General features: G+C 46.6%; 1 long non-coding RNA gene and 1 pseudogene across 2 annotated transcripts in view; one reads left to right on the top strand and one right to left on the bottom strand.

Moving 5' to 3' along the window:
• Positions 1-9,928, top strand: part of LOC118146205 (uncharacterized) — a 41,699-nt gene extending 31,771 nt beyond the window's left edge. The window contains exons 2-4 of the long non-coding RNA XR_004731747.3: positions 3,000-3,074; positions 3,920-4,081; positions 5,420-9,928. This is a non-coding gene — a long non-coding RNA (uncharacterized LOC118146205). The remainder of the gene's footprint in view (positions 1-2,999; positions 3,075-3,919; positions 4,082-5,419) is intronic.
• LOC100394860 (myosin-9-like) lies at positions 461-12,211 on the bottom strand (annotated as a pseudogene). Its single transcript, XR_013524701.1, has 15 exons — positions 12,166-12,211; positions 11,081-11,155; positions 9,444-9,494; positions 8,919-8,960; positions 7,520-7,768; positions 6,564-6,764; positions 6,206-6,418; positions 5,751-5,903; positions 4,399-4,527; positions 3,545-3,645; positions 3,375-3,461; positions 2,899-3,095; positions 2,213-2,318; positions 1,930-2,102; positions 461-704 (listed from the first exon to the last, which is right to left on the bottom strand). The product of XR_013524701.1 is annotated as a myosin-9-like (transcript).
• Positions 12,212-27,813: the final 15,602 nt, after the last annotated feature.

Here is a 27,813-nt window from a genome sequence, read left to right as displayed (position 1 = left end):
ATCCGCTCCTCCCCACCACCCAGCATTCTGTGCCCTGCACAGAGGTGGAGCCCCCAGGCCTGCTCCTTCCAGACCATCCAGAGCTTCGGGAGGGAGAGGCCCACGGGGCACAGGGTGTGAGGTTACCACGTGTGATTGCCAACAGCTAAGAAAGGGGAGGAGTGGGGGCGCTGGTGGCAGAGGTCGGGGAGGCTGATGCCTGCGGGGGTGTCTGACTACCAAATAGGACTTCAGTCTGAAGAAAAAGAGATTCATAGAAAACTCTGGCCTCTCCCCAGGGGCCTGCCCTCCTCGCCGCCTCATCTTGTGCTTTTTGGCGAGAGGACTGAGGAGCCTGCTGGTCACTCTCTGCCTGGGCCCAGGCCCCTGTCTCTTTGGTATCAGATTCTGAGCGGGGGAGGGAGCTGGAGCAGAGGAAGCCAAATGCCCTCCACAATGCCTGGAGGGAGATGGGATGGGGGTGGGAGGCACGTTCACAGCAGTATCGAGAAGGTGGGGGGGGAGGGGGGAGGCGTGCTGTGGGGTCTGGGAAGGGGAGGCTGCGGTGTCCCTCTGTCTATCCATCTCAGGCTGCAGGAGAGGAGGCTTATTCAGCAGGTTTGGCCTCAGCTCCATCCGCTTTGCCAACCACCTCCTCATCCCAGCAATCAGCGGCACCTTTCTGGGCCATTTGTTGTGGCATGACAAACGGCAGGTCCCCACGCCTGGGGGCAGAGGCAGAAAGTCAGTGGGGTCTGGCAGTGGGGGGGGTGGGGGGGGTGGGGGCGCAGCACAGCACACACATCCCAAAGCAAAATCGAGAGGGAAATCATACGCCTGGCTGCTCCCACCAGGAAGAAGCAAGGTGGAGCCTTCGGAGCCACAGCTCAGCTGGACAAGCCCGCTCTCAAAAAAATCTTCCCGCAAAATATTTAGTGGTCAGACATCTTCATACACAACAGTAGCACACAAACAGTTCAGGCAAACAGGACCAGTTACAACAGGAAAGGCAGAAAAGTGTAAAATGCCACCTTCTGTTCCAACTCATAAAACAGGTGACACCACAGTGGGTACACAGGTGAACCACAGCGGGTTCACACAGACAGGCACCTTCTACCACACGGCAGGACATTCACATCCAATACTGACTACTGATGCTTAAAAAAAAAGGCCCCATGAAGGCCAGGCATGGTGGTGCATGCTTGTAATCCCAGCACTTTGGGAGACCGAGGCAGGTGGATCACCTGAGGTCAGGAGTTTGAGACCAGCCTGACCAACATGGTGAAACTCCATCTCTATTAAAAATAGAAAAATTAGCTAGGTGTGGTGGCAGGCACCTGTAATCCCAGCTGCTGGGGAGGCTGAGGCAGGAGAATCGCTTCAACCCAGGAGGAAGAGGCTGTAGTAAGCCAAGATTGTGCCATTGGACTCCAGCCTGGGCAATAAGAGTAAAGTCTCCAAAATAAAAAACATTCCCATGAAAAAGAGGTAAGAAATGAGAATCTCAGAAAATAAGATCCTCTGCTGCAAACATTCACTACGTTTGGAGCGTTAATGCTCCCTGAGAAATGCAAAGAAGCCTTTTAACCTCTGTAGGCAATATTCATTCTGCAGGTATTTACCAGGCACCTAATACGTGCCAGGACGGGGCCAGGTTGCCTCAAGCAACTTCTAATTCAAAAGACAGTAGACTTGTAGGACACGCTGGGGATAAGTTCCCTAGAGCTGACTGTTTGTTCAGAAGGCTAAGCTAAAGCCTGGAAGGCAGAAGGGGCAGAGACTGTGTTGTGCTGTCCTTTCTTGGTGACATTAGTGCCTTGCTTGTGGGCTCGGGTTGAGAAACCTCAGGAGGTTTACCAGGAGCTCACTTTGCTGAAGTGAGCTTTTCAGAACCAGCTACCTTCTGACAGAAGTGCCGAGGCCAAGAGGCTGGTGGCTGGGGCGGCTCACCTGAGCTGGTTCTTGAGGGAGCTGACCTCAGGCTTCATGGCATCGGCCGTCTTGGTGGCGTCCTCCAGCTCGCGCTGCAGTTTCCGGCGGGAGGCGTTGCCCCGCCGGGCCTCCTCTTCGGCCTCCTCCAGCTGCCGCATGAGCTGCTTCAGGTGCGTGGATGCCTTGTGGGCCTGCAGAGATGGATGTGTGATGCGGGACCCTGGTTAGGGGCTCTGGGCGTGTGGCCCGCCAGCCCCACTGCCGCGCCTGCTGCCCTTCTGGATGCCCCCAGTACCCGAACCTGGTCCTTGTACTGCTTGGCGTTTCTCTGCTTGTCATCCACCTGCAGCAGCATCTCCTTCAGCTTCTCTGTCCGACGCACCTGCTTACAGGCTGCCTGGCGCTCCCTGTGTGGTAGACAAGGTGGCTCAGAGGGAGCATCCTCCTTCAGAGGGTCAGGCCAACACATCCTAATCTGGTCACCCCACCCATTCCCCGGGCCTCACTGGCATCTAGGGATCACCTAGGGAGGCCTTTGCTGGACACCTACGATGTGCCTGGCTTCTTACAGGGGGCACTGCAAATAGCCCCATTTACAAATGAGGAAACAGGCCTCAAAGAGCATCTATGTAGCTGGAAAAGAGGTTTGGGGCCTGGTGTAACTCCCATTGTCTCAGTCCTGCTGAGCCCAGAGATCAGCTGTCCTGGTGGGCAGGACCGCCCTCTACCTCCTCATCCTTAGACATAGCCACCAAAGCTCCTGCCTTTAGAGGTGGAACAGATGATCCTGTTCAATCCCCACAAGCTCCCCCCACCACCCATTCAGTGGAAGGGATGAGGGCCCCATCAGGAGGGAGGAAAACAGCCCTCAGGACTCAGGAGACACAGCTACACAGCTGGTTGCTGACCCAAATCTGGACAGGACTACAGAGGGGCTGGAGGTTTTTCCAGGCCAGTGGGGGTGGGGGCAGGGGCAGGAGCATGTACTTGGTCTCGTCCAGCTACTCCTCTAGCTGTGTGATCTTGGCCTCGAGGGCAGTGATGGAGGCCTTGTACTTGGACTTGACAGTGCCCTCCATCTCCTGCAGCTTGACCTTGAGCTCCTTGTTCTGGTGCTCCAGCTGCTTCTCGTTCTTCTGGGCGTGGCTGCACTCCAGGTTCAGGTCAGTGTTGATTTGGTCGATCTGCAGGAGGAGGGCTGGTGACCTTGGGGAGGGCTGGGCCCTGGCTGGAGGGCACGAGCAGGGTGGGAGGAAGGTGGCAGCAGCATCCCACCACACCCTGAACACCCAGCAGAGAAGCCAGAGGGTGATCTTTCATGTCCAGTTGCCTGGACATATTCCCTCAAGCGAAGGGGAAGCAGTGGCACGTGGCCTGTGCATCTGCTGGCTGGGTCCGAGGCCAGCTCCGCCGGGGTGGCTCCAGAGCCAAATGGGAGAAGGCTGGCCGGTGCTGGCACCCACCTGCAGGTTGGCCTTCTTCAGGTGGTCGTTGATCAGCTCATGTTGCCCAGCTCCTCCTCCAGCTGTGCGATTCGGGCTGCCAGGGCTCTGTGGGGTGGGTGGGAGGAGTGAGGGGCCTAGCCCAGAGACACACCTGGTCCCTCCCAACTCTGCCCCCTTACTCAGCTCACCCTTTGCCACTTCTGTTGGCAATCTCGTCAGCCAGCTCGTCGGCCAGCTCATCCCGCTCCTGCTGGGCCTGGCGCTTGGCACGTTGTGCGGCTGCCAATTCCTGCCACAAAGATCCAGAATGTGACCCAAAGGCAGCCACAGCCCCACAAGACCATCCTTCCCAGCCCTGGGCACCCTCCTCTCAAGCCCTTCCCCAGCCCCACCTCCCCAGAAAGCTCTTCCTCCAGGATTCCTCTAGCTCACAGGGCTGGTGCCCCCCTAAAGTCATAGCTTAAAAGCATTGTACGTTTATAAAACTCAACTACATTTAAGTGCTAGGAATCAAGCCAGGTGCCAGGGTGTGTGATGACTAACAAGTGTCCTGGCCTAACCAGGGGAGACCACGTGGACAGAGCCGCTCACTGCTGCCCCGGCCCTGTTCTGGGTGAGCCAGAGCCCGGAGTCAGCTCCGGAGCCTGCAGGCAAGAGACGGCTGCACCCTGGACGCACTGACACCCGGCATGTCACACTGCAGGAACACTTCAGGACCGGCTCAGGTGCGACACGGACAGGGCAGCCGCGGGGATGCTCAGACCCTCCCTCACCAGGCAAAATTCACAGCAGGAGGTGGTGGCGGCCACGGAGCCTCATCTTATGTGAGGCATGCCAATTTCACTCACACACACTCTGATCATACCAGGGAGGCCCGCTATGTAACGGAACCCTGGAGGGAATCCTTTTGTAACGTGAGAGCTGTCCCCAGCCAATTTCTGGAGCTGAGTCGGACTCTAGCCCTGCCCTCTGCTGAAAGCCCTGTGCTGCCACCTGCTGGCTGCAGGGCAGCAGTGCCACTCTCCACTGCCACCCAACCCACCTCCTGCAACTGGATCATCTCGGCCTCCATGCTCTTCAGCTTCCTCTCATTCTCTTTGGCCTGGGCCAGGATCTCCTCGCGAGAGGCGCGGGTGTCATCCAGCTCACGCATGCAGTCTTTCATCTGGGCCTGGGGCAGGGACAGAGGCTTGGCACCCCACCCAGGTCCTTGGCCCTCGGCCCTCCACCCCCACCCTCGTGCGTCATCTCACACACAGGGATGTTGGCTGGTGCTCTGCTCGATATTTAACCAACTAACCTTGGTGACAGGGAGAAAAAGCAACTGAGGACAAAAATCTGTGTCCCGTCTCATAACGCACACTTTGACAGTGTTGGTCACTGTGGACGCAAGCCCAGGCTGAGCTTCATTTTCCACTTCTGGCCCCTCTGTGGGCCGGAGACCAGTGCCCACGGTGCCACCCCTAATGTGCACCTGCCGCTTGAAACCAGTGCCCAGCCTGGCAGGTGTCCCCACCACAGGCAGGAAACACCTTTCCTTTTGTTACTCACCTCCTATTTGTTTTAATGCTAAAGATTTTTGTCAAATAGTCTTTTTTTCCATTTGCAGATAACTCCAAAAACAGATTCCCCAAGCCAAAGCGCATGACTGGGTCCTTGCCTACAGTTAGTGTTTACAGAGTTTTTTTGGCCAGGCACAGCAGCTCACGCCTGTAATCCCAGCACTTTGGGAGGCCAAGGCTGTCAGATCATGAGGTCAGGAGTTTGAGACCACCCTGGCCAACACAGTGAACCACTGTCTCTACTAAAAATACAAAAATTAGCCAGGCATGGGGACATACACCTATAATCGCAGCTACTCGGGAGGCTGAGGCAGGAGCATCACCTGACACGAGATTGCGCCACTGCACTCCAGCCTGGGCAAAAGAGCAAGACTCTGACTCAAATTTATTTTAAACCTAGGGTTATTCTTGCTACATGATATGACATATCATGTGTTTTTATGTGTTCACTATTGTTTATTGGTGAGGTAAAAATTTCCAAGTATGTATCCCACGCTCTAGGCTGCTTCTTGGAACCATCACACCAGAGCCCAGAAGGCTGGAGCGTCAGGACGCGGTTGATGCTGGAGTCTGCACTAGGTGAGGCCTTCTGAACTCCCCGATGCCTGGGCCTGCACTTGCCTGTTTGCTTCTGTGTTTCATGTACTCAGCCATGCACCGTTCTGCAAGTTTGCTGTTGGACTATTGTTTCCACTCACCTCTGAGCCTGTATCTCCATCAGTGAGATGGGGCTGGAAGCACCCAGGACCTCCCCAAGAGGCGCCACCCTATCAGGTTCCCACCCCAGCACCCTGGCATGTAGCTGGCTCAGCTGGGTGCCGCCCGCCTTCACCCACAGCTTCCGCAGCTGCTTGATGGCTTCATCCCGGTTCTGGTTGGCTGAGTTGATGTGCGCCTCCAGGTCCATCTCCAGCTTCTTCCGGGCAGCCACTGCCATGGAGCGCCGCTTCCTCTCGTCCTCCAGCTCTGCCTCCATCTCCCACACCTGGAGGAAGGAACACCGACAGCTTGGAAAGCTGGACCCACTCAGAGATCCTGCTCCAGCTCTGAACCCAGGTGCCTCAGTCCAGTTCTGCAGGATCCGCCAGCCCTCCAGGGGCCAATGGGGATTACTGACCCTAAGAACTCTAAGAAAATGAGTGGTTGACTCCTAGGACAGGGGACTGGACAGGGAAGGGGAGGCATGGTCCAGGGCCCTAACACAATCCAGGTGGAAGGAGAAAATGAAAGCCTGTATGAAGCCAGGGCAGCCCTGGCCCCCACGGGGTAGCAGGAGCCCACGCACACCTGTCTGACCAGCTGCTGCTGCTTCTCCTCACTCTGCTCATCCCGGCCCTGCAGGTCCTGCTCGAACTGGGTCTTCATGGCCTGCAGGTTGACCTCCAGCTGCAGCTTGGCGTCTTAAGTGGCCTGCAGCTCATCCTCCAGCTCCTCCAGCTGGGTCTTCATCTCCTCCGCCTGCTGCTCCAGAGCCCGCTTGGACTTCTCCAGCTCATGAACCTGAGCCCCAGAGAGCCCAAGTCAGGAGCAAAGGGACTGGCAGGGACCTGGGTCTGGTAGACCCGGAACGTGTGTATGTGTTGACCCTCTGTGATGACCCCGCTCGTGCCCCTCCCAAGGCCTGGCTGCCAGGCCCGGCACTCACGCTTTTGCCCTTGGAGCTCCTGAGGTCCTCCATCTCTGTGCGGAACTGCTTGTTGAGCTGCTCCAGCTCTGCCTTCTGCTCCATGGCTTTCTCCAGGGCCTGGGTCAGCGATAGCACCTTGGCCTTCTCTCGGGCCTCGGCCTCGGCCCAGTCACACTCCTCTGCATACTTGGCAGAAATGGTCTTCTCCTCTGCCAGGAGCTGGGAAAGAGAGGGGCACACAGGCTCAGAGCTACGGCACCCAGCAGGGCAGAGCAGCCGGGCCCAAGCTAATTTTTGTATTCTTAGTAGAGATGGGGTTTCACCATGTTGGCCAGGCTGCTCTCAAACTCTTGACCTGGTGATCCGCCCACCTTGGCTTCCCAAAGTTCTGGGCTTATAGGCATGAGCTACCATGCCTAGTCAAGAGTGCATTCTTAGAGTATGCAGACCCCACAGTCTCTGCAGAAACAGCTCAACCCCACTACCACAGCGCAACAACCAGAGATGACACAAGAACGACAGCGTGTGTGTGCGTTCGGTCCAGCTTTCTCCCCAAAACGCAGTGGGCTGAACCCGACCGCCACAGTTCCATGCTTGATGTCTATCCCGCCCCAGTGTTCACATCTCCCTCAGCTTCCCTCAGATCTTTTGGAATAAGGAAGCAATATGAATGCACAAATAAATGGTTTAAATGACGGGAAAACTAGTTCATTATAGAAAATCTGAAAAAAATGTGAAAACCCAGAAAGGAAAAGTTCCTCCTCAATCCATTGCATGAAGACACCCTCTTCCACTGGCCTTCTCCCCCAGCCCCTCAACAAGCCAGAGACTAGGGGTCCTCTAAGTGCTGGCCCTGCACGGCCCCTCCCGGTCAAGGACTTGAGGGAGCCCAGGCTTTCTCTGATGAGGCCCTCGCCTTGGGCTGAGTGCCGGAAGGAGAAGAAATGCAAAGGATTGGGTGGATGGCCACACACCTGGTCAAACTTCTGCTGCTGCTTCTCCAGGTTGCACGCGGTCTGGCGCTGGTGGTCCAGGTCCACAAGCAGGTCATCCAGCTCCTGCTGCAGCCGTGTCTTGGTCTTCTCCAGCTTGTCATAGGCGGCCACCTTCTCCTCGTGCTGCTGGCTCAGGCCCTCCAGGTCCTTCTGGAGCTTCCTCTTCACCTCCTCTGCGGTTTCCAGGCACCCCACACTGTCCTCCATCTTCTTCTTCATGTCGGCCACCTGGGCAGGAGCAAGGAGTAAGCAGATGCCCGAGATGGCAGCTGCTCAGGTGAAACACCTGTCCCTGGGGCAGCTGGGAGCCTGCCTGCCACACTGTGAAAGGGGCACCAGGGATCTGCCCAGTTATGAAACTGCCTCCCCCAGTCACTTTCCTGGCAAGACAAATGGAGTTTCTGCAGAAAGGCATCCATCTAGTGTGTGAAGCTGCGGGGAGGCTGACTCCTAGGCCTGCTGTGGGGACTCCCAGCCCTCACCCACACCAAGCCTCTTGCTCTCTGGGGACCACTCCCAGAGAGCAAGGCCAGTGCCCTGTGGGGGTGTACATGGGGTCCCCATCACTCAGCCCTTGCATCTGCAGGTAAACCTGCAACCACATGCGCTCGAAGGCGACTCCTACCCTGACTTTGGAATGAACTCTTAGCCCATCCCAAGGTGGTTCAGGCCTTCTGGCCTGCCATGTGGAGGCCTAAGATAGGATCTAGGACAGGGGCCCTGACATTAGTCTAGGGACCCCTTGACAGTCTAGAGAGGACTAGGGACTCCTTCTCATCACAATGTTTTAATAGGCATGAAATAAATAAAAGGGATCACCCAGGCAACCAGTACAGAGAAATGCAGTTGCCATCACTCAGGAAGCCACGTGATGCCAGGTAGCACATCAGATAGCAAACTCAGCACAGGCCTGGCAATCACGAGGCCAAGGAGCTCAGCCACGAGCCTGACAGGGTAACTGGCCATTTCTCCAGGACAAGGGCGCAGGGACTGCCAGCACCATGGCTTGTGACTATGTTCATAATGGAAGCAGTGCTACACTGTAGCTAGACTGGTGAACATAAAGTGTAAAATGGCAGTGAAAATAGTGGTGTCCTCCATCTAAGTCCACAGATCCCTGGATTCCTCTCTTAGGGACTCAGGCTGACAACACTGACATGGGACAGTGGGGGGCGGGGCTTCCCTGGGAGAGAGGGCAATGGGCTGGCCCAGCGGCAGGCTGTCCTGCAGTGCCCAGGCCAGCAGCTCTCCAGCCTGCAGCATCTGGCCAGTTCCCTGGGCCTGGAGCATGGAGGGTGGCGATCTGCTTCTCCAGGTTGTGCTTGGCCTCCTTCTCCTCCTCCAGCTGCTCCCAGAAGGAATTCTTCTCATCCTTTACCTGCTTGCCCAGCTTCTGCCGATTCTCCTCCTGCAGCAGCTCCTACTCCCCGGATGAGATGGGTGCAGGCATTAGGGAGAGCAGTTTCTGAACCCCAGGGACCCCCCACCCTTGAGAAGAGTGAGGAGCCGGTCCTGCTGATTCATGGGATGACCACATAAAGACCTGGTGGGAGCTGGGAGGATGCAGAGACCGCCCCCCCAGGATGAAGGGGAGGATGGGCAATCTGACAGGCTCTCGAGCTAATAGGCACAGGGGCCTTCCTGGAGGAGTCCAAGTCCATGTTGGCTGCCAAATACAAAAGTATTTTTCAGGAAGAAAATGTTGCTACTGAGAAATAGGCTCACTACTAGTTTGTCAGTGATGTCATCTTTTGACCGACATCATCGATCAGGCCTCAGTTGGTCATAAACTCCAGTGACTGGTAGCTAGAGGCCATGACAGCTGAGGCCTGATTCACAATGGCAGTCAAAAATGATACTCACTTGATATTCTAGAAGCCCCAGAAAAAGAAATGTATCTTACTATGTGAGGTGACATCTCCTCCTGAAGCCTCTCAGTTGTCTTGAACAGGAGCTAGGAGGACACAGAGAGACAGTCAGTGCACTGGTGCTGCTGAGGAATCCCACGAGGAGGCTTGGGGGATGTGGACCGAAGCTGCAGTGTATGGAGCTGGGCTGCTGACAAGCATGGACTGAGCTGCTGCTGAACCACTCTTCTTGGTGTTGAAGGAAGGCAAAGAAAGAAATGAAAGAGCCTTGGGCTTTCTAGCTACAGCAACCTCATCACTGTGAAATAGTCTGAGAACCGGTTAATACAGAAAGACACTGTATGGCTCAGCGAGAGCATCTCATCACACCTGCTGCCCACGTGAAGGTCTAGGCAAATCCCAACATTTCATGAAATGTTACAGGATTATTTAACTTCTGTGGATCTACATATCCTGCTACTACATTTATCATCCATCCTGTTGTATTTTTAAAATTGTAGTAAAGCATACATATTTATTATTTATTAACTGTGTATTTTAATGATATTATATTCAGTGAGTGACATTCATGATGCTGTGTCAATAATGAGAAAAATCAAAATTCATAATCTAGCTTCCATCTTGGGCAATGAAAGAAAAACAGCAGTGTAATGTCAAATAGAGGAAAAATACATAATGATTGCAGAAATTAATGGAACAAAAACCAGGAAATCATCAGAGAAAATCAACAAAACCAAAAACCAGTTCTTTGAAAAGATCAAAAACATTGATAAACCTCTACCTTGTCTAACCACAAAGGAAAAGAAGGAAGTCACGATGTACGAATAACATCAGTTGAAGACCAGTGGAATCAAGAAATAATAATAAAGGAATATTGTGAACACATCTGTGCTCACACTTGGATACATTATATGAAATGAGCTAATTTTTTGGATCTGTTTCAGAAGGTTAAAAGTCTTCTCAGGATAAATGAATCATCTGAATAGGCCTATATTTATTTTGGAAATTGAATCAATAATTAGTATCTTCTCAAAACAAAACAAAACAAAACACTACCTTCAGATGAATTCACAGGTAAATTCTACCAAAATTCTTACAAAGAAACATAGTCTTACCATTGCCTTAGTTACATTTTAAAAATTATGTTTCCAAACAAGACACAAGAAGGTTTATAACTGCTGTATTCATAATTGCCCAAACTGAGAGTAAACGTCTAAATATTTGAGATGTCCTTTACTATCAAAAGTGAACGAAGCCTGGGCAACATGGTGAAACCCTGCCTCTACAAAAAAAGTAAAATTAAAAAAAAAATAGCTTGGTATAAAGGCATGTGTATTACAGCCATCTGCTTGGGAGGCTGAGGTAGAAGGATCACCTGAACATGGGGAGGTCAAGATTGCAATGAGCTGTGATTGCACCAATGCACTCCTGGGTGACAAAATGAGACCTTCTCACAAAAACAAAGAAACAAAAAGAACCAAACTCTAAGTTGTCAACATAACTTTACTTGTGTAGTTGCATCATCCATTGATTTAATGTATTTAAATGGGCACAAATGAAATAAATGAAGAACATGACACAACATTTACTGAGTTTCTCTCATGTGGGACACTGGATGAGTAGACTGAAATTATTTGCTTCAATAAACTTAATGATATAATTTCCACCCTACCTTCATTTTCATTGGGGAAAATGGTCTTATGCCTCCATTTTTTTGCTGCCCAGCTCCTGTTGTGGCCAGCCAAACCTGCAAGGCAGAAATGTATTATAATAAAGACAGTGCTTGACATCTTGCTGGCAGAGGACCACAGAGAAATTAGTAAAAACTTTCTCAGTTTAAACTTTTGATCCTAGTTTTCACCGACTGCTTTTCAATGCTACCTGAATTAGATCTGGGTTCTAGGAAGATTTGTTTGTGCAGGCAGATACCTTAATTCAGATGAGAAAATATAGAAAGGCAGAAGTTCCAAGTTACCAAAAATAGGCTGGGTTCAAATCCTACTTAGAATCTGCACATACCTGGGAGAGGGATATGAACATGGGTTCATGTGCCACTCTTCCCTATTCTCAGATGTGGAAACATTAGTAGATCTAGGCTATAGACCTACTAAGGTCTATAGTGTCTAAAAGGATGAAATGCAGATAAAGACTTAAAAAGACTTATGTGTTTGTAAATGCCCTAAAATGTTCAATCAATGTCGGGAAGGATAATCCAGACACTTGGTAGTGGTTGAATACAGAGAGGGAGCTTGCATGTCTCTGCGCAGGGTAGGATGGAAAGTGACTTCACAGTTTCCATGGCCACATGATTTCCAGCTCATGACAGAGATCTGTGATTTCCCTGATCCCCAAGTCAGCCCCAAGGGACAGGCAGGGAAGGGGCTACAACCCGTATTTTCCAATTCACTGAATTAAAACTCAGATATTTTGAGTGACTTGCCCAGAGTCACCACAGTGAGGAGTGATAGATTTGAGGTAATCATGTAGTTGGTTCCCCAGGGATAGAGATCCCGGAACACCTGAGTCCTCTAGATCATGCCCTGGACCAGGATTTCCGAGAGCTCTTCTCACAAGCTCTGTGAAATCCTGCTGCCTTAGTATTTCTGTGGGATGGTTGACGCTCTGGAGAGGTGGCAGGTGGCTTGCCGCATTTACTGACCTACTCTATTATCCCTATGTTGTCACTTTTATTAGTTTTATGACTTAAAGGCAAACATTTTAAGTCTCTCTGTTACGATGCATGGTCTGAGATTTTACCTGAATCCACTCTTTCCACCCATCATGTGATTCTCATCTGCTGGGCTGGAGCTGGCCTGCCATAAAAGAGGACACACGGCATACCACGGAGCTGCTGTGTGCCCCACTCCTGTGCACACTCTTGCCTTGCTTCTGCTTTCCCAGCTCTGACAATCCTAATTCTGGCTTCCAAACCAATCCTGTACATCCCTCTCAGTTCTCAGACTTGCCTGAACTGTTGGATATTTTAATCACTGTTGTGACCATGACTGAACGGTGACATTTCATATACCATAGTATATGTTTATCTTTTTATATATTTCTTAATAGCTTTTAACTTATTGTTTCAGACTTTTAGGAACATTTCTGGGATAGGTGTGCTGGCCCATGGCTGTAACCCTGACATTTTTGGAGGTTAAGGCAGAAGGATTGCTTGAGGTCAGACGTTTGAGACCAACCTGGGCAACACAGTGAGACCTCGTCTCTACAAAAAATCTAAAACTTACCAGATGTGGCGGTGAGCCCTTCTATCCCTAGCTACATGGAAGACTGTTGTGGGAAGGTCATTTGAGCCTAGAAGATTGAGGCTGCAGTGAGCTATGATCACGCCACTGCACTCCAGCCTGGGTGACAAAGCAAGACCCTGTCTTTTTAAAATAAAAAGCATTACTGTGTCACAAGTATCCCCATTTTATTTCTCATTATCTAATATTCCTGTTTTCATCCTGAGGCTTAATTGCTTCTTTAGTAAGCTAAAAAAAAAAAAAAAACTTTTTACTTAGAAAAGGTAGTATTTAAAGCAGGTCATATGCACGCCTTCTTATAAATTCTAGTTTTATATGCCATATATCTAGAATTTACACTCTTGATGTACTGAGTCGCCTTCTTAGAACCAGCCTCCTCATATGTAACACAAGTATAATTCCCATTTTACACCTGACTCAAAACATTGAGAGGATAGAATAAAATGAAAGAGCAGTCTGGATACCACGTAATGTACAATGAATCACAAAGTGAAGCTTTCTCTGACTAACTCAAAGGTGAAAAGTGCACAGTTAACGTCCTCTGCAAAACCCATAGCAAAATAAAATTTTGAGAAAATATGCACTTTGGCTGCCCAGTGAAGTTAGAAGGAAACTGTCACAGGTCATCATCAAGACTTCCCCAACATTGGCTTTTATTTTTAAATAATGAAATACACATTCTTTCCCCTGCTTTCTTTCATGTATATTACTGCATGTTCTCTTTGCTTTTCTGCGTACCCTATCTTGGGAATCACTCCATAGCAATAAAAAGACATCTTACTCTTTTTTACAGCGCCATACTTCTCCTTTATGTAGAAGTACCAGCTTATTTTTTTTTTTCTTAGAAAGAAACATTTAATAAGGACTGATAAACCGAGGCCATGTCTGTGTCTTGAGTGGTGGCAAGACAAGATGGTGGATCCCTGTGCCATTACCCCTCACACCCCTCAGACTGAGGGCGTGTATACCATAGGGAAGGGATGGTTCAGAAGGAAGGTGTGGGACAATTGAAGGTCTGTTTACATTATGGTCTTTTTACCTATAGGCAGGGTTTACAGTAAGTACTTGCTCTACCCAGTGGCTCACAATGCCCCGCCCCACAGCCCCACCCAGTGGCTCACAATGCCCATCCCTGCTGCTGCCCCTCTGTGTGACTGCATTATTCATCCTGGGCTGCCTGAGCTTTCCGGTCCTGAGAAAAGTGTGTGTGTGGAGGGGAGGGTGGTTGTTATTGGAAGTCACCCTGGGTGCTGAACTCAGTAGAAAACCCTGGTTACTAATGTCAGTTCCATTAGCATCTCTGGTTTTCTGAGTCCGGTAGCTTTCATTTGCTCAATGAATGTAGTGATACACAAATGTTTGACTGATTTTGTACCTAAATGCTCCTCTCCTGTCTTACATGTCTTAGTTTTTGTCTTCAATTTGACCATAGCAAAAAAATGAAATGTTTCCTCTCTCCTCCCCTTTTCCATCCTGTAGGACGGGGAGCCATGAAAACAAACTCTTTTTCACAGGCAGGGTCTGGCCTTCTAACTCCAAGTCTTTACCTTTCAAATTCAAGTCTAAAGTCATTTCATGTCTTTTGGAACCTGTAACCATGAGCTAGCTCTACCTGTCTTTCAGAACAAGGAGGTAAACTAAGCCCGTGAAGTTACTGGAGTAGGGCTGAAGAGACATTCATGTCAAAATGGGAATGTTAAAGTAATCAGAGCTCCAGGGCTAAACTTTTGGGTAAAACCACAACAAAAAGAGCTTTTTTACAGCTCGGGCAGTAACATTTCATACCTTTTGCAGTCATTTTAAGCATGTCCCTCAATTTTTCCTTCGGTTTTCAAATTACAATTGGAAGAAATAAAGCTGCTTCCATCAAGGTGACTTCAAACCATCTATTAAGAACACCATATAATCTCTTCCATGGCAAACTCTATTTTAAATTTAAGAAGTCTCCAAATATTTGAGTCTGAATTATTCCAATTATTAGCTTCTTTATCGAATAGGAGAAAAGAAATGATTGGGCCTTTAACCGGCTCCTTCACTGAGGTACCATAGTAGCTGGACAGCTAAGGCTAGAGAATGGGATGGAGACTCCAAAACTGGAGTATCTGAATTTTCATCGGGGAAAGGGAGAGACTAGACCAAAAAGGCCTCAAGCAAGAAGGCTCAACAACGAAGACAAGAGGCAGGACTAGCCTTTGTCCCCCATGCCCAGCTCCGGGAAAGCTGGCTATAGGCAGGAGGGAGCTGGAAGCTGAGGATGTCTCTGGGGTGAGGGGATGGGAAGGAGGTGGGGGAGGTGGTGGCCAGAGATGTGCCAGAGAGCAAATGGTGCCCATGGCTTCTTTACCTTCGTGCCTCTTTGATTTTATGGACTGCTCGTCCTGGACCTCCACCACTCCGGGATGTAACACGGCAGGCTCTGCAGTGGTGGATGCTGGTTCGCAGGTGCCACAGACTGGCCACAAGGCTCACAGCAGGCACAACTGAGGCCAGTGCTGGGGCCTAGGCAATTCCCCATGGGTGCTTTACAAGGGGACTTTCAAAACAAAAAACACACAAAATCAAAAAAAAAAAAAAGAAAAAAACAAAACAAAACAAAGCAACATAAGAAAAAAAAAAGAAAAAACAAAACAAAGCAACAGACAAAATAAAATAAAATAAAACAATGAAAAAAACAAAGCAACAGAGCAAGCGCCAAGGGCACAAACACTTCCGTGAGAGTAGTCTGAGCTCCTCCTCCTCCCACTACCAGCTTCCAACTGAAGGCTGCTGGTCCTGGCTGATGCCTGTCCCCCACAAAGCCTCCTATGTCACCTGATTACCAGGAAACAACAAAGTCAGGCCAGTGACTCACAATGCCACTTCTTACAACCCCATCCAATGGCTCACAATGCCCATCCCTGCTGCTGGCCACCTGTGGCCACCCTGCCCCTCTTGGTGACTGCATTATTCATCCTGAGCTGCCTGAGATAATCCATTTTTCACTATAGGCCTCAAAAAATTCAGAAATGTCCCTTCATAGATTCTATATAGAGAGTGTGTCTACCCTGTGAATAAAAACAAAGGTTTCATTCTGCGTGATAAATCCACAAACACAAAGCATTTTCACAGAATTCTTTAGGACCCACCTCTCACCTTCAGCTTCCTGTTCTTAGTTATTTGGGCTTCTGTCTTGTATGATCTGTCATGTTCTAGGCCTTGTAAGGGTGAGTTCCATGTCTCCACTCACTTACATGTGCCCAGGATGGTTGGCTCTTGGGAGGCCCTTCATGGTGACTGAGGCCATGGATCCTTCGCACTGTTCCTTGAATCCACTTGACAAGAAATACTCATCCTGAATGATGCTTTGAAAGTGTTGCTTCCAGTCAATTGTAGGTCCACTGTATTATGGATCCCTAGTACCCAATACATGGCATATAAGAAATGAATGAAAAATGAGTGAATAAACTCAAGTGTGCCTACAAGGTGAGAGAAAAGTGGTCCTACTTACTAGGTGTGCTACGAAGGCATCTGGGACCATTGGCTTTGCTATTTCATAGTAGGCCTGGGGCTTTGAAGGCTGGTATTTCCTCATTCTAAATCTCAAATTCCAATAAATTACCACCAAGTAGACAAAGCTCCACAGGCCAGAGCTCTTGGTGTGAACAACATACCTTTTTTGGGTGTGATTCATGGACGGGGACTACACAAAACTAAAAACCATGTGTGTGTGCTGACTACCTGCAAGCCGCGGTGAGAAAACACTCTGTATACATGATCTTATTCAATGCTGGTTACAAATCCCTGAAGTTGATTTTTAGACAAACTTTCTTTTTTTGTTTTATTTTTTATTTTTTTGAGACGGAGTTTCACTCTTAATACCCAGGCTGGAGTGCAATGGCGCGATCTCGGCTCACCGCAACCTCCACCTCCTGGGTTCAGGCAATTCTCCTGCCTCAGCCTCCTGAGTAGCTGGGATTACAGGCATGTGCCACCATGCCCAGCTAATTTTTTTTGTATTTTTAGTAGAGACGGGGTATCACCATGTTGACCAGGACGGTCTCGATCTCTTGACCTTGTGATCCACCCTCCTTGGCCTCCCAAAGTGCTGGGATTACAGGCGTGAGCCACCGTGCCTGGCCACATTAGCAGCTTTAAATATTTTTTTTTATTTTTACGGTTTTAAAAAATTTATTGTTATTATTATTTTTATAGAAATGGGGTTGCCCCATGTTGCCCAGGCTGGTCTTGAATTCCTGAGCTCAAGCAATCCTGCCTTGGCTCCCCAAAATACTGGGATTATAGGCATGAGCCACAGCACTCAGCCCCGTAGCAGTTATTGATCTCTGGTTACCACCTCTTCTTTTTGTTTGCCAGACTCACCCACTTTTCCAGTTGCTTTTCCATCCATCTCCAAACCTTTATAACGAACTTCTTTGTTTGAAATATCCAGAGTGGTTTCTGCTTTGCTGATACCATTGCTTTCTGACAAATGAGCATAGGACATATTTGATCTTGGGGCAAGTGGGAGGAATGGAATGACGAGAAATCCTCTGTTTCTATGTATGAAAAAGACACTGGCCAACCTTAATTCTGTAAGTCCAGGAGGACTCTTAAAGTATATTTATTATTATTTTGTTTTTGAGACAGAGTTTCACTTTTGTTGCCTGGGTGGGAGTGCAATGGCACAATTTCGGCTACTGCAACCTCCACCTCCCAGGTTCAAGCGATTCTCCTGCCTCAGTCTCCTGAGTAGCTAGGATTAGAGGCATGTGTCACTATGCCTGGCTAATTTGATATTTTTAGTAGAGACAGGGTTCTGCCATGTTGGCCAGGCTGGTTTGGAACCCCTGACCTCAGGTGATCCACCTGCCTTGGCCTTCCAAAGTGCTTGGATTATAGGCATGAGCCACTATGCACAGCTTATTATTATTATTATTTATAGCATAATGCATTGAACATAGCTTGTCAATGCTTGGATGTCAGGTAATCAATGCCAAGATGTCCCTTGTGACTTTTGCTTTTTAATTTTTCCTGAAGATGGGTTGAAATAAGCTAGTGACATATTGAGTTAATTGGGCATCAACCCAGGAATTCTGCTTCTTGTTCTCCTACCCTGGCCTTCCACATGAAGTTAGTGGCCCCAGGAGGATGGTGAGAAAAGGGTGAAGTGATATTACACTTCAGTCAGTGTTCAATCACCACAAAATGGTGATGAACCTATGCGGTGCTGTGAGTCCTCCAGTCTTGCCTCAGATGACAGAATCCACGCGGACCTTTTTACTGAAGGCCCGTGGACCCTTTTAGTGAAGTCTGTCAGGCTCCAGGGTTTTATAGACAATGTGAGGAGGAGTGATTAGGACCACAGGAAAAAGGTTCCCAGGCACAGTTGCTAAAAAAAGTCTCCTGAGGTCTGTAGGAGCCCCCAAGGTCTCTGTTGATTACTTTAAGCAAAGCTCTTCAGTTTCTCTGTGGGGAACTTTTCCCTAAGTGACCACAATCAGGTTAGCAGGTAGCTGAGAAAACAAGGCTGAACAATGGGTTTTCCTTTTCAAGTTGGTTCATAGCAGCAAGAAGCCCTAAATCTGTTTTTTTGCAGTCCCTCCTGGAGACAGAGTTCAGTCACCCTGCTGAGGAGAAAAAAACACCATCATTGCCAAAAGCAGTCACTTGTCCTAGATTTGAGGGAGACATGTTATCCTGGATGGTTTCTAGATCTCGGTGGGATGGTCTGATGACTTCATCTCCCCCCTGGGTACCTAGGAAGGTGATGAATGTGAAGGTAGATTCTTCCTCATGGAGCTCCACACTCAGGATCTGGTATCTGAAGCTTCCTGCATTATGTCAGCTTATCTACCTTGACCAGCTTCCCATTAGAGAAATCCTGCTTTCTTACCGGCATAGGTCATTGTGCTGCTAAGAACATTTCTTTCCCTTGCTTTTTCCCTCCAGAGATGGGGTCTTGCCCTGTTGCCCAGGCTGGAGCATTGGCACAGTCCTACCTCACTGCACTCTGTAACTCCTGGGCTTAAGCAATCTTCCTCCCTCAGCCTTGCAAGTAGCTGGGACCCCAGGTGTAAGCCATCATGCCTGACTTTTTGTATTTTTATTTTTTGTAGAGATGGGGTCTCGTCATATTAACCAGATTGGTTTTGGACTCCTGGCCTCAAGCGATCCTTCCACTTCATCCTCCCATCCTCATTTCTTTTCAGTCAAACAACCATCCTGGTCTTTTTTTAATAAACTGGTTCAGAGTCAGCTGTAAAACAACTCTCTTTCCCTGGGCCAGGCAGTTAGTGTTCAAGCCCCAGTGGGATCTCATTACAGTCCTGTGACTTTGGGGAGGTTCTTCACCTCTGAGAACCTCAGTCTCTCCACCTGTAGAGTGGATGTGGCACTAGAGCCTGTGTCACTTGCCTCATTGGGCTGTGGCAAGTCTCAAAGGGGATGATATAAGGCAAGTGTTGGGTAAACTGTAACTCTCAGCTGTCTGAATGTGTGCTTGTTCTCTCCCACATTAGAAACCATAGGATGGCTCTAGAAGAGATTATCATTTATATTATTATATATTAATGTAATGCAAATATTACATTTTATCTTCAAATTATTTGGCTGAGCCTTGGATGTCAATTGGCTTGTTTAATGCCCTGATGAAGGTCTCTTATGCATCCATATGAGAAAGGGCTTCTAGACTGGAAGCCACTGACTGTCTTTTTACATGCATACAAATCACCAGAGACCTTGTTAAAGTGCAGATTCTGATTCACTGGGTCTGAAGCAGGACTGGAGATTGAGTCTGCAATTTCCTCAAACTCCCAGGCCATACCCATGCTGTAGGTATCACATTTAGTAGCAATACTACAGGCAACCTGGTGTGTTTTCTGGCAGCACTCTTGATGTTTTGCTACACTTGTATTTAATTGTCTCAACTAGACTCCATCTCCTACAGTCTCACATGACCCATGCAACTAGACAGAAGTCATACAACCATCACTAATGGTAAGTACCCGCAGCTGTAGGAGAAAAAAACCCAAGCAATAACATTTGCACAAGGACCCAAACTTGGCAATACACCTAGAAAAGTTTGTAGCATACTGTTGGTTATAAACATTGCATAACACAAGTGTAAACTATTACATTAGTGAGGGAATAGGTGGTCATTTCCCTTGCTTGTTTATAAGCAAAACTTGAGAGCTGCATTATTTTTGCCTTTCCAGATAGCACTGACCCTCAGTAAATATTTGATGAGCTAAAAGAGCCTATACTGAGTAGGAAATTAAGCAAGGCCCTTGGTTGTACATCTATTGCTCCAAACTTTAGAAAAACCAATTATAACTTTTAAAGAACTTCTCCTCCCCATGCTGTTTTATTTCTTTCCATACATAGCTGAACTCATCACCTGAGACTCAACTTCCATCCATCTTGTCCCGGAAATTCAGATTTATAAGGGCAGGGCAGGCAAAGAAGCACTTAGACTTTGCTTGTTGGTATCTCCTGAAAAAAACATGTTTATCACGTTTATTCCCAAAGCTCATATTGAGTTCAAATCCCCTGTTAACTCATTTAGAGAGACTAGTGGCATACATCGTTTTTGCCTCTCTGTGTCTTCCTGTCCCCCAGAACAAAGGCATTGTGGGAATTCACTCAGCCTTGTCCCCTTAGTTAAATAAATTAGAGTAGAAACAAAGGAATGAGAGGAGTTGCCTAGCTAGCTTGTTTACTCATGTGGTCTTATAACTAATCTTTGAGCCCATGGCTCTCTCAGGGAGAGGTCGACCAGGGAGATTACCCTCTAATGGTGTTTGCTTTGGGATCAGAACCTGGCCTTTAATCTTTCTATACAAGTGTGTCGACTTAAAACCTCTGTTATTAAATCTATACTGAATAAATGGGCAGAGGGTGAACTAGTCAGTGTCGTGTAGCTGCGATCTCTCTCGGTGAGTGGCTCACAACCCCTCAGCCCACTCAATCACTGGAAATTTGTGTCTGAGTGCATATATTCATCTGTTACGCAGCTGGGGTCTACAGGATGGACCCCAGCAGGTGGCAACCCTGACACGATGCCCAATGTGTGGTGACCCTGACAAGGCATTACATGATAGTTAACTCCTTTAGATATGAACAAGTCCAATGGCAGAGTATTGGGTGACTCAAAAAACCCATGCATTGAAAGATGCGAAATATTTTATTGTGTTTTTATGTTATGAAGCATTGGGAAGTGTAAGAATTTTTCTTTGATTTTTCTTCCCTTTGTTCTTTCTTTTCTCCTTTCCTCTCCTCCGCTCTCCCCCACCCTCCTTTCCCCTCCCTTGCCTTTCCTTTCCTCTCTTCCATCTTTTCACCCATATCTGCCATTTTGCCTAACACCCATGTAGTGTAGAAGAAGGAAAACAAGGACTTAAAGGGGGAAAAATTCAAGGAAAGAAAAATGAAAGGTAGACAGAACTTATGCATTTTGAAGGTGTGACTATTAGGATTTCAGGCTTTTTTTTTTAATCCCCACTAAACAAGCAAGCAGGCAAATAAAGAAACCCTGCAGGGATTGACACAAGGTGAGCAAAGTTTTAGAAGATTTTTCTCAGGAAAAAAACTCTCGCAGATTTACAAGCAGCGTATCTGTTGTGAGGATTTCGAAAGAGATGAAAATGTATTGTTAGCCATCTAGACATTTGTCAAAACAACTGAATTCTATGAAGTGGAGAGGATGAATGAAACAACCCATCGTTGGGAAAGAAATTCAAGATGGGCTTTATTGTGTTCGAATTTTTCTACAAAGACAGGGAAGCTTTAAGCTGTGTCAGATAAAGACTTGTGCCAAATGAGAAGCCAACAGGCCTTGGAAAAGGGTGTTCAGTTTCACCTTGAAGAGCACTTGGATTTGTCAGTTCTGGATAGGTAGTCAAACCCCCTTATTCTCATACCTCTCTCACTCTATCCCTAAATCAGGCACCTGTCTGATTTAGAAAAATAGTGCCTACCTTTTGGATATGGAGAGAGGTTCAGGATACCTGAATTTACAGTTCGTCATGTCTCTTCACAGAAGGAAGAGGTAATTCCCCAAAAGGAAAAAGGGGTACTGTTACCAGAAGAATGATTCAATTGGGCAACTAAACCAACAAATGCTTTCTCCACTTGGAGAATATGACTTTTCCAATATTGAATCGTGTTGATGTCACAGCTTCCTGGATGACTGTGGACATGACTTCCCATGCCCTGTTTGTTACGAGTGCATTTGTTTCCTTGATGCATGGCATACCAGTAGGAATGGACACTCCTAATGCTCAAATCTTGGTTCTTAAATACTGTTGCTCATTAAAAGTTACCAGGGCTCTTTGGAGAAAGGGCTGATTTCAGGGCTGGGCCAGGAAAGGTACAAGGTATACCTAAAATATATGTTTTCATCAGAATGTATGGAGTGCTAAGAAAAAAATGACAGGGGCATGTCACAATGATATAGGAGCCAGCTTGAAGGGACTCCTACTTCAAAATCTGGGTCAAAATACCCAAATTGGGCTTTTCAAATCTGGGATAATCTAAGCATCAAAATTAATAATGAAAGAAATGGAAAATAACATATGGAATCCCTGAATTTATACTGATATTAAAAATAAGACAAGGGAGAGAGATGGGAATGAGATTATTTACTAAAGAATGTCAACTAATAAATGTAGAAGGAATTAGACTTAGAAACTCACATTCTTGCTGGCTGCAGTGACTTATGCCTGTAATCCCAGCACTTTGGGAGACTGAGGCAGGAGGATCACTGGAGGCCAGGAGTTCAAGACCAGCCTGGGCAACATAGCAAGACCTGTCTACAAAAAAATAAAAAAAGAATTAGCTGGGCATGATGGTGTGTACCTATAGTCCCATGACTTTGGGGGGCTGAGGCACGAGGATCTCTTAAGCCCAGGAGTTTGAAGTTGCAGTGAGTTGTGATTGTGCCACTGCACCTAAGCCTGGGAAACTGAATAAGATGGAATATGGAATATTCTTGGGAAGGATATGTTACCAGTCTTGAAATATTTCCCCACAGATCACTTGCTATTTCATAGTAAGGCAGCTTCAGAGTGGAGAAATGTGCAGTCACCACCTTAGCTGAGTAATCAAGCTGATCATCACATGCTTCCTCATACAAGCACTGAGAGTGTCACAGCAAAGCCTGTGCAATATTCTTGCCAAAGATGTAACCACCAGGAGACAGTCCGATAAACTCGACTGGCAATACATGCAGCAACAACACCACAAAAGAGTAAATAATGGATTAGAGAGTGAGGGATGGAGGCCACACTGAACAAGGTAGGGAACTCTCTGAGGAGGTGACTTCTGAGCAGAGATTGGAATGATGGGAAGGAGCCAAGTATGAGAAGATCTTGGTGGAAAGTGTTCTGGGAAGAGGGTATAGCAAGTGCAAAGGCCCTGGGGCAGGAGTGAATGAGGAGGAGAAAGATCAGTGTGGCTGGAGCATCGTGGGGAAAAAAAGGAGAGTGATACGATATGAGATTAGAGAGGAAGGTGAGGGCAGACGGTGCCTCCCGAGTAGCTGGGGTGAAAGGTGCACAACACCATGCCTGGTTGTAGGGCTTTGAGGCCATATGAGGAATTTTGTTTGTGGTGTATATAGTAGAGATTAATTTTTTAAATGGATGCATAACATTTGTACATATTTATGGGACATGTGATATTTTGTTACATGCCTAGTATGTGTAATGACCAAACCAGGGTATTTAGGGTATCCATTATCTCGAGCATTTATCATTCCTATGTTTTGCGAGCATCTCAAACAAATCCTCTCTTCCAGCCATATTGAAATACAGAACACGCGGTTGTTAACTATAGTCATCCTACCATGCTGTTGAACTTCAGTACTGGTTTTTTCAATCTAACTGTGTGTTTGTACCCATTAACCAACCTCTCTTTATTACCCCCACCCCTACACTCTTCTCAGCCTTGGGTACCTATTACTCTAGTCTCTACCTCCATGAGATCAACTTTTCAGCTCCTGCATATGAATAGTAACATGTGATATTTGCCTTTCTGTGCCTGGCTTATTTCACTTAACGTAATGACCTCCGGTTTTACAATAGAAGTTAAATTTTAACATGTCATACTCCGAGTATGTATCTGTACTGAATAACTATATTTACCCATTTATATCTATAGCTATATCTGTATACTACCTCACTGATGCGACTCAATTCAGCTGTTGGAAAATTTAAAATATTTTTAGAACAACTTGTGTGTGTGAATTTACTCTTTCAATGGTAAATTTTATGAAATCTAACTGTATAGCAAGTATTTCCAATGAAAATTTAGCATCTGGGTTGAGATGCATTGCAAGTGTAAAATGCACACCACATTTTTTTTTTTTGAGACGGAGTTTCGCTCTTGTTACCCAGGCTGGAGTGCAATGGCGCGATCTCCGCTCACCGTAACCTCCGCCTCCTGGGTTCAGGCAATTCTCCTGCCTCAGCCTCCCGAGTAACTGGGATTACAGGCACGAGCCACCATGCCCAGCTAAGTTTTTGTATCTTTAGTAGAGACGGGGTTTCACCATGTTGACCAGGATGGTCTCGATCTCTTACACCACATTTTAAGAAAAGAATGTAAATATCTCAAAAATAACTTAAAATTATTAATAATATATTGAAGTAATGTTTTAAATACATTGACTTAAGATATTATAAATTAATGCTGTATGTATCATTTTGCTTTTCAAAATTGTAGTTCCATTGCCATATTCACATACCATTGAAAATGTACAATTTGACCATTTCTAGTGTATTTGAAGAGTTGTGTCATTATCACTGCAATCAATTGCAGAGCCTTATTATCATCTCCCAAAAGCCCCATACCATGCTCAATTCTCATTTTTCCCCAACCCTTCCAGTCTTCAGCAAACACTAATCTTTGTCTTCATGGATTTGCCTCTTCTGAACATTTCACAGATATATAATAATATATTGTAATATTTGTTCTTTGGCATCTGTTCTCTCTCATTTAGCATAATGTTTTCAAGGTTCATCCCTGTGGTAGCATGTGTAGGTACTTCATTCTTTTTGACTGCTGAATAATATTCTATTACATGCTACATTTTGTTGATGAACATTTGGGTTGTTTTCTCTTTTTGACGCTGAGGAATAGTCCTGATGTGAGTGTGCATGTACAAGTTTTAGTGTGGATACGAGTTTTGATTTCTCTTGGGTATATATCTATGAGCAGGATTGCTGGGTCCTATAGTTTTTGCTTTTCTATTGTATTTATTTATTTAGAGATGGGTCTTGCTCTGTTGCCTAGGCTGGAGTGCAAGGGCCCAATCCCAGCACAATCTGCAACCTCTGCATCTCAGGTTCAAGTGATTCTCCTGCCTCAGCCTCCTGAGTAGCTGGGATTACAGGTGCATACCACCATGCCTGGCTAATTTTTGTATTTTTAGTAGAGACAGGGTTTCACCATGATGGCCAGGCTGGTCTGAAACTCCTGATCTCAAGTGATCTATCCACCTTGGCTTCCTAAAGTGTTAGAGTTACAGGCATGAGCCACCATGCCTGGCCAGCTTTTGCTTTTTAAAATGTGGCAACTAGAAAATTTGAAAGTATGTATGTGGCTTGCATTATAATTCTATTGCAAAGTGCTGATCTAACCAAATCAAATTTCCTGAGAGGTCCCTGTCCTGCTGAGGAACAAGGAAAATAGCTAAACTTGCCAATTAGAGATGTCTCAGTCTCTTAAAGTTTTGAGTGGTTCCATTTTTCCTCCCATAAAACAATCTTTTTCAGGTAAATCCTCAGCTGGTTTAAACATTCAACTCTCTTTTGGGGCTATTCCTTCCTTTTCTGACTTGCTTCTAAAGATGCTGCCTGGACTCAAGGGAGAGCTTGGGAAGAGGCCTGTGGTTTACACTTCTTCTTGGCATATTTTATTTCATTTTATTTATTGGTTGATTGAGGCAGGGTGTTCTGTCACCCAGGCTGGAGTGCAGTGGCACAACCCTGGCTCACTGCAGCCTCCACCTCCCGGGTTCAAGCAATTCTCATGCCTCAAACTCCCAAGTAGCTGGGATTACAGGTGTGTACCATTGTGCCTGGCTTTTTTTTTTTTTTTTTGCATTGTCTCATTTTATTAACACAACAACCTTGTAAGGTAAACATTATTGTTAGTTTAATTTTACAGATAAGAAAACCAGGGATCAGAGAGTTACTTAACTGTAATTTGCTTAAAATTAACAACTACTTTGAATGACAGAGCCAACCATAAAAGCCATGTCTGTCACCAAAAGCCCTGCTGTAGAAACTGCTGGGAATTGAGAGAAGACTGCCCTGAAGAAGCTGACCAATTCTGATTCATGAGTAACAAAAATGAAGCCAGCACAGTGGACCTTTTGTATCTGTGGGTTCTACATCCACCATGGATGAAAAATACTAAAGAAAAAAAAATAGAAGAATAAAAATTAAAAATAATACAACAATAAAAAAACAGTATAACAACTACTGATATAGCATTTACATTGCATTAGGTATTATGAGTGATCTAGAGATGATTTAAAGGATACTGAAAGAGGATGTGCATAGGTTATATGCACATACTATGATCGTTTCTATAAAAAGACGGGCATACATGAATTTCGGTAACCATAGGGAATCTCGGAACCAATCCCCTGTGGATACTGGGGGACAACTAATATCCACAATACTTTGCTTCTTTCTTTATATATATACGTATATACATATATAAAATTGCATTTTAGGTTCTGGGGTACATGTAAAGAACATGCAGGATTGTTGCATAGGTACATACATGGCAATGTGGTTTGCTGCCTCCATCCCCATCACCTATATCTGGCACTTCTCCCCATGTTATCCCTCCCCAACTACCTACCCCTCACTGTCCCTCCCCTAGTCCCCCTGCACAGACCTCAGTGTGTGATGCTCCAGTCCCTGTGTCCCTCTGTTCAACACCGGTCTATGAGTGAGAACATGTGATGTTGGATTTTCTGTTCTTGTGTCAGATTGCTGAGAATTATGGTTTCCAGGTTCATCCATGTCCCTGCAAAGGACACGAACTCATCGTTTTTGATGGCTGCATAATATTCCATGGTGTATATGTGCCACATTTTCCCTGTCCAGTCTATCATTGATGGGCATTTGGGTTGGTTCCAGGTCTTTGCTATTGTAAACAGTGCTGCTATGAACATTCCTGTGCATGTGTCCTTATAGTAGAACGATTTATAATCCCTTGGATATATACCCAGTAATGGGATTGCTGGGTCAAAAGGAATTTCTATTTCTAGGTCCTTGAAGAATCACCACAGTGTCTTCCACAGTGGTTGAACTAATTTACACTCCCACCAACAGTGTAAAAGTGTTCCTATTTCTCCACATCCTCTCCAGCATCTGTTGTCTCTAGATTTTTTAATGATCACCATTCTAACTGGCGTGAGATGGTATCTCAACGTGGTTTTGATTTGCATTTCTCTAATGACCAGTGATGATGAGCATTTTTTCATATGTTTGTTGGCCTCATATGTCTTCTTTTGAAAAGTGTTCATACCCTTTGCCCACTTTTGAATGAGTTTGTTTTCTTCTTGTAAATCTGTTTTAGTTCTTTGTAGATTTTGGCTATAAGTCCTTTGTCAGATGGGTAGATTGCACATTTCTTTTTTCCATTCTGTTGGTTGCTGGTTCACTCTAATGATTGTTTCTTTTGCTGTGAGGAAGCTATGGAGTTTAATTAGATCCCATTTGTCTATTTTGGCTTTTGTTGCCAATGCTTTTGGTGTTTTAGTCATGAAGTCCTTGCCTATGCCTATGTCCTGAATGGTTTTGCCTAGGTTTTCTTCTAGGGTTTTTATGGTGTTAGGTCTTATGTTTAAGTCTTTAATCCACCTGGAGTTAATTTTAGTGTAAGGTATCAAGAAGGGGTCCAGTTTCTGCTTTCTGCACATGGCTAGCCAGTTCTTTCAATAGCATTTATTAAACAGGAAATCCTTTCCCCATTGCTTGTTTTTGTCAGATTTGTCAAAGATCAGATGGTTGTAGATGTGTGACGTTGCCTCCAAGGCCTCTGTTCTGTTCCACTGGTCTATGTCTCTGTTTTGGTACCAGTACCATGCTGTTTTGATTGCTGTAGCCTTGGAGTATAGTTTGAAGTCAGGTAGTGTGATGCCTCCAGA

This window comes from Callithrix jacchus, chromosome 12 (genome assembly GCF_049354715.1).
Source record: "Callithrix jacchus isolate 240 chromosome 12, calJac240_pri, whole genome shotgun sequence".
Classification (NCBI taxonomy): domain Eukaryota; kingdom Metazoa; phylum Chordata; class Mammalia; order Primates; family Cebidae; genus Callithrix; species Callithrix jacchus.
This window is presented reverse-complemented; position numbering and strand designations above follow the sequence as displayed.